Here is a 6950-nt window from a genome sequence, read left to right as displayed (position 1 = left end):
AAAATTAACAATACGACCTGTGTCCTATATGGAGCAAAATCTGCTTACACTTCCGGATCATCTGAGATCAACCCAGTTCTTTCTTGGAATCATGTTGATCAGAATGTTGCGGGAGTTTCTCGCTACATTGAAGACCCATTGTTGACCTTCGGCTGTTGTCTGCTCTATGGTCGGGTTGTTGTCGCTTTGACACGTTCCTCATTCACTTTCTCAATTTGATGTTGTTTTTTTTTACTGTTGTTTGTATATTTCTTTTTAGCAATTGCGTTATCAGTTTATTTTCGACTTGTGAGTGTGTTGGCCCTTTGGTATGTTTGAGTTTTTGATTAAGGACTTTCCGTTTTGAATTTTCCTCGGCGTTCAGTACTTTTGTGTTATACTTTTTGGTATCCTTTGCCTCTTTTGATGCAAAATATTATTGTTTACCCGTGTTTGCTTTTTTGCCATACATGTCAACTAACTGTTCTGTATTGCCTCCTATTAATCCACTATTTAGTAAAGGACAGAGGAATTTTACAAAAAAAGATAAAATGTAAAAAGTTGGATGCAATTTGAAGTGGGGTCAAACGTCAAAAGGATTTTTGTCAAATATTCAACTCGAACAAACAGGCGAAAACATGTCATTTCGGCGAAGAAGAAGACGAACGTCTCTGAATAAAGAAAGAACCTTCCTGAAAAACGAATACTGCAAACTTATGTCGATATTTGAGACAACATTCTTTTATCTTGATTCAAACATCTGTATTCATAACTTGGCGCCGATTCACATTTTTATCTAGGTTATTTGTGTGTTTACTGGACTGCTGACTTATAAAAAATTACAAAATATTTTTAAAAGTCTATCTCTTTTAAACATTTCATTTCTGTTTTTTTATTATTTGAACGGTTAACGTTGATAATCTATTTAAATCAAATATTTTTTTTAATTATAAAAACGGACTAACCTTTTCTATTAACACCAAAGGAGTAGAAAGAAGTAATCAAGCAAAGGTGCACATCAGAAAAAAATGGTTTAATCCTACAGAATAACAATATATGAACTGCATATGTTTCTATAATAATTAAAAAATTATCAAAAGATAATTTAAATCTGATAGGAATTTGTTATCATTTATGTATAGATCGAAAGTAGTGATAACTTATACCATACGAATCATCTGCTATCACAGAGTGGGTCAATTATCCTAATTAAAATATGTGTTGTTTATCTCTGAGATGACTCACTTCTCAAATTTATGCATGAAAAAACGCTGAAATTTTATAAGAGCGATTTTCACTCACCACCAGGGCACATTGATGTCAATCGTAGCTCATCTACCAGACGAAGATTTTGATTTCGTAATCATATCTTGGCCGTCATTGCATTCCTCTAAAAATCTATACTTTTCTGTAAAAGTAAGTGAAACTTCTATGATGCCACTGTTTGAAAATACGCACATTGGTATATTTGATGAATAAGATGAAACAAGTGGTTAACTTTCTAAATCCCGGACAAACATCAATATTTGCTGCAGACCAACCACTTTTGGTATTGGCTAAGCAAATTCAGTGGGAATGGCCAGATATGTTTATCGCTATATTTGGTGGAGTGTACATTCACATAGCTTGTTCTTAAATTCTGGGTGATATATTGCATGTTACTGGATGGACGTAAACTCCATCGCAATTTTCCTTGTAACATCCGACATATCGACCTCCTCTATGTCTGGATTTGCAATGGATGTCTTAAGGAAAAATCGATATCGATTCGATATCGTATCGAATATCTGAGTATGTCTTTGTGTATCATGGATGTTTAAATGAAACGTCGGTATCGATTCGATAACGTGTCGACATTGATGATATCGTTGATATCGACATCTGGGTACATTTTGGACATGATTAAAACTGTCCTTGTCATAACTTTTCAAACTAAGTCACACGTATTTTTTTACTTATGAATTGTCCTGTATTGATAAAGTTGATTTACTTCACTCTATCAGTTTGCTATAGACTTGTGTAGACAATAAGGAAAATAACAAACAGTTTAATGATGTGTAATTTTCTTTTAATTAACAAAGTTTTTACGAAAGTTTTTGTTGAAATGAAACATAAATGAAATGGTACGTATAACATAGTTAAACTCCTCAAAGATACCACGCTTATCAAAGTATCAAAGCACAGAAGTGATAAAGCTGATCTTAAAAGACACTCAAACCTCTAATAGAAAAAAGTTAAATACCAACAGCCATTTTAATGTGTACAAAATGTAATTTAAACCTGGTGTGATAGCTAGCTTAAACCCTCAAGTGTGTGACAGTCACATAGTTTTATTATATTAACAACAATATGTGAGAAAAGCAAAGACTTAATAAGCAAAAAATGGCAAGACTAGGGTACAGCAATCCAAGTTTATATAAAAGTGCTATAAATAAAGTTACAAAAGACACATAACGACATTTAAACACAAATTTCGAAGGGAAACTGACAACATTACGTAAAAAAGAAAAGAAAGACAATAAGGTAAAAAAAAACTCTTCATAGAAAATTTTAAAAAGTCCGAGCAACACGAACCACATCAATAAGTCCAGAATCACTTAAGGTTTTCGGAAGGGTAATACAAGTTTTTGAAGACATTAACAAAGATAATTATGCTGGCTAGACTGTCCCTTTTAACTGTCTCTAAATAATTTAAAAGAAATCTGCATAAATAATTATCGTGTGAATTTTAAGGTAGCTCTTATTGGTTAATTTTTTGTCTAGGAGTAAAAGGTTGGGTAAGAGTGGTCGAATCATTAACTAGTTTTATAAAAAAATATGTCCCGTTTTGATAAACTGATAGATATCAAAGCACACAGAAAGTAACAAATATCCCTTCCGTCTAGTATTTACAGTAACGAAAAATCAAAACGGAAAGTCCTTATACTCAGTAGCTTAATCATATAAGACAGATGGAAAGAATGTCATATTTGTGACTTGAAACAAGCATTTCCTTGTGTCAAAAATTGTGAGTTAAAGTTGGTTTTATGGCTAGCTAAACCTCTCACTAGTAAAATAGCATTATTTTGGCAACAATGTACGAGAAAAACAAACATACAATGGACATAATATGTAAAAATGAAGAAAAAAAATGGAGTACAGAATATTGTTTATAACCTTAACCACTATGAACACAAACAACAATGAAAAAAAATATGGCATGGTCAGTCTGTAAACACAGCAAATATGCAAAAATGAAAGACAAGCATACGAAAAATTACCAATGTGAAAGCATACTAACACTATGGCGAGATGGTTTTATACCGAGCCACGCCGAAGGAATATTACCACAAATAGACTTAACAGCAAGAAGAACTGTTATATCAAATATAACTCGTTGTCTCTTCTTGTGTTGCTTCATAACTCAAATCAATCTGAAATTTATAAAAAAAAACAAAACACTGAAATAAATGTATATTTATTGTGAACTGTTTGTGCAATCAAATAATTGAAACATTTTTTGAAGTGTACTTTGTATATGTGCATTAAAAGAGCACGCTTTGTTTAATTACAAGCTTGCTTATGAGTAATATCACAATAAGTCTTTGTTGAATTTGCAATTTTCCAATAATTGTTTAGAATTTATCTTTATTTTAATAAAAAGAAATTCATGACATCTGAAGTGTTTTATCTTGTCAAGCACTACAGACAGAATTTAACATTTGATTACATATAAGATCAAAACTATCACTGGAATAATAAGCAATCATTACGAATCATTTAACAAATGGATAGCAACTGTAAGGTACAGGCATCTTCCTATGTAAAGAATAAAGATTAAGAATATACTAACGGTTTTTCGCATATGAAGCGATAATCATTTGAACATTTGTCATCATTCCATTCAAAGTCCAACTCTTTATGAATGGTCAGACAATTTTCATTTCCATCTTGATTATTTGGTTCACGTATAGTACGTGTATGCCAATCAGTTACTGTAAACACCTGTCCACTAGTTGTCCATACCCACACACCTTCAGAAGCTCGATCTGATCCACCAAGCCAAAAAGCTGTACAATATTTGATTAAGAATGTATTAACAACATGTTTAATTAGTTATTTTTGGTAATGTCCCTTTGGCGTGTTTCTGTACGTATACATTCAATCATTGTGGCTCTGTACTAACACATCCAATCATTATGGCTCTGTACTTATACATCCATCATTTGTATTTGTTTGTAACTTTTTTATCTTAGCGTCACTGATGAGTCTTATTTAGACGAAACGAGGTCTTCCGTATTAAATCATATCCCTTGTACCTTTGATAAATATTTCCAACACTGTATCGATGCCACTACTGGTAAAAGTTTCGTCCACAAGGTTATCACCAACTCAGTAGTCAGCACTTCGGTGTTGGCATGATTATCAATTATATGATAATTTTTATAAATTTCCGGTTTACAAAACTTTGAATTTTCGAAAAGACTAAGGATTTTCTTATCCCAGGAATAGATTACCTTAGACGTATTTGACACAACTTTTTTAAATTTTGGGTCCTCAATGCTGATTATTGTGCTATGGTAAATTTTATATTCTTTTCTTTAATGTTTTGCTTATGTGCTTTATCTCTATGCCTTTTGTGTGTTTTTGTTTCTTATGACGTGGCTCCAGTCATTATGCTATTGTGTTATGGTAAATTTTTGCATTCTTGTGCTTCGGCTGTTTTCTGCACTTTTGTCGGGTTGTTATCTTTTTGATATATATTTCCCATTTCCATTCTCAATTTTATTGGATGTTCCTAGAAGTTCGGTTTTTTTTTTGTGATTTTACTTTTTCTGTGATAACCTTCATTAATTACTCTCTTACTGACGGCAAATTCGGTAGAGAAATCAAGAAGAATCATTTCCGACGTTTGTAAATTCAAATAAATGAGATCTAACTTAACCTTGAAAAATAAAGTTTAAACATTCATTTAAAAGCTTATTTCATTCCTTTTAAAATATGTGAATACGCACTCTTTGCCTCGATTTTAAATCTGTTATTTATTTTGATTCCCCATTTTACATTCTTTTAAACGAAATTCATCAGAATATTAGACACATTCAGTATAAACATAGCATGCGTTCTAATATTATTTTTGTAATTTTGTAAATGTTGATGTGTGTCGATGTCTTGCAAATTTTTTTGTTGGCTATTTGGCTTTATATGAATTTGGTTATTTATTTTAGGTATTTTTGACATATAGCTCTTCAACGGTTTTGGTACTTATAAATCTTCGGATTTTAAATGTTTGGCGTTGAGCGTTACTGATGAAGGTAAATCCAGAAAAGCGGTTCGGACACAAGCCATTATTAAACGTGTTGTTTTTAATTTTTTACAGATGTTATTATAACTAAATATCTACAACATGTTATTTTCCGATGGCAGATACATACTTCTCCCATAATTTTCTGCGTTTGTCCTAAGAAATGTCATCTCACTTCCTGATGTTACTTCTGCAAGCATACTGCCAAGGCTGTTACATGAAATCTGAAAATATAGATTAATATTAATTGAAACAAATATGAACACTTCAACGTAATGTTGAACAATTGTATTATATATATAGCATTCAACACCAAACTGTATCCATATACTTCAATTGACAGAGGTCGGATATATAATGATATTACATTGGACATTTGAACTAATGACCAAATAATTATAGTTCCTTAACATTATCTCATTGGCAATGACCTTTCCATGAAAGTGCATGGCAGAAATAAGCCTGGTTCTTGGCGGAACGAAAATTATTGAAAACATCAGCACATTTTACGACCTTTTTCTTCATCTAAACAATATTTCAGAAATTGACATTGTCCTTTCCCTCTTTCAAACAAACATGACCCTACACTTCAGAAGAGTTAAATGCTTCTAAACAAAAGTCAGGGTGTTAATAAACGAAAACCTTTTTAAATTTGCATCGTTTAGTTCTTATACTGGTTGGTACTTATTGTTCTTAATAGTGTATGCATTTAATCTGACTATTTATATATATATATATATATTGATTAACCATTGTTTTCTTTGCTTTTTAAGTTTCTCTATTTATATACTTTTAATTTATGACAGCCTTTCGAAAAAAGGCTTGCTATTTTGAAACAGAGTAGCAAATATCCCTATTCGACTCTCAACAGTAAATTTTCAAGTATCAAAATGCTCGCGAAATTGATTATCAAAAACGATCAAAGCCAAACATTTTAAAGCCAGATGGATAAATAAAGAACTACATCGAGAAATGTATTGTATGTGTTGCATAATTTATCTCTATTGATGTATGGTTAGCCAAGTTGTCGTTTTGAGAAGTTATATGCTGCTAACCTGTCAATTGTATCATCTTTGAAATAAATGAAAATTGATAAATGTCGATGAATACAAATTTGTTGACCAGTTGATATAGATTGTGCTTTCAAAATAACTCCATGACAAAATAACTGGAAAACTTCAAACATACAATTTGTTGTTCTTTATTATGATCGGTGAATAGTTTACCTTTATCATATATAAATTGTAAGACATTTGGAATCGTTTATAATATTACGAGTGAACTAATATGTTTGGGGAATCAATCTATATACTGAATATCCAATCTATAGACTACTTCTGTTGGTTTTCTTTCAAATATGTGATAATATGAATTCAAAACTTTGTTTACTGCTGATTTCATTTGAAGGTTTAGTGCTTCAATTCTTGTTTCCAAACGTTTAATTGTAAATACTTAAAGTAGACAAATCTTGACAACCTTGGCACTAAACCTGTTTTCACTGTTACTGCTGAAATGATAACAACTGTTTTCATTCATCTTCCAGCTAGACGGACATGCAGGTCGACCTTTAAAATATGATTAATTAAGAATTAAGAAAGAAAACTAACGAGATTATCGACGGGTTGAGGGAAGGAAAAGTCTTCATTTTGTTTTCATAAATAAGGCCGTAAGTTTTCTCGTTTGAATT

Source organism: Mytilus galloprovincialis, chromosome 12 (genome assembly GCF_965363235.1).
Source record: "Mytilus galloprovincialis chromosome 12, xbMytGall1.hap1.1, whole genome shotgun sequence".
NCBI classification, from domain to species: domain Eukaryota; kingdom Metazoa; phylum Mollusca; class Bivalvia; order Mytilida; family Mytilidae; genus Mytilus; species Mytilus galloprovincialis.
Note: the sequence above shows the minus strand (reverse complement) of the source record.